The sequence below is a fragment of the Apium graveolens genome, chromosome 7, assembly GCF_009905375.1.
Source record: "Apium graveolens cultivar Ventura chromosome 7, ASM990537v1, whole genome shotgun sequence".
Classification (NCBI taxonomy): Eukaryota; Viridiplantae; Streptophyta; class Magnoliopsida; order Apiales; family Apiaceae; genus Apium; species Apium graveolens.
The window spans coordinates 79599106-79600203 of NC_133653.1; positions in this window are offsets into that span (position 1 = coordinate 79599106).

Sequence of the window (1098 nt, forward strand, 5' to 3'; positions counted from 1 at the left end):
CTGAGACACGGTTCTTCCAAGGTCTGATCGGTCTGATCTGTCTTCTAGGCATCTGCGATATATATATAACAGGTTGAATGGGTGAGCATAATCGCTCAGCAATACCAACATATGAATATCAAGATAAAAATAGTAATGTAAACAATTTTAGGAACATAACTATAATTAACATGAAATCCGTAATCTGTAAATCATTCTGAACAACAGTAAATAAAGAAACTGAATATCTCCGACTCGCATGCTCTTAATAAAACATACGTAGTTGTGTGTTGTGTAAGTACCAGAGTCCAATTTTAGCATGCTATTCACATTTATAAATCAATTGTGCCAACCACTTAATCCCTTACGGGAGTTTCAAAGCTAAATCAGATATGTTACGGATATGTGAAGACAGCTGATCAGGCTATCAACACCAGACGTCTCCAACTGCCATCCCATATACCTGTTCTGGAACTCAAAGACTAGCTAGGTCTCTGACCTTCTAGACTAATCAGTTATGTAATGCGCGCAACCGAATTAGCCTCTTACACAACCTCACTAGGCCACTTTGGCCCCTATGTATCCCATATCTGATCGTTTTATCCATTTTTTAAAATACTCGTACCTATCTCATTTCAAAACCATTCATTTTAACAGCACACGTAAAACTGGTTCACAAATCATTTTTATTCGAGATAGATACCTTTGGAAGTTACTTTTCCCCAAAACAGGTTTAAAACAATGATTTATAACTACCGGGGATACTTAACTTAAAACATTTCTGTTCCTTTACGAGAATAAAATAATAGTTTATTCATACGTACTGAACCATAAAAGAATGGTCAGGGTACTTGCCTTGCAATGCTTTCGAAAACCCTAAGTAGCTTTTACGCTGACTTCGGTCCTTGCGAATCTCGACTGGGATCTACAATAACAGAATACCCTAATCAGTTATACCGACATGATTGATATCCTCGAATCCTAATAACCCAATTCGATAACCCAACTCATTTAATAATTATACACGTAATCACATAGTCTGTATTCAATTAGGGGTAACATGTTTTATATAATAAAGTACATTTCCCATATTTAAAATAAATTTTTAGAAAAATTTTG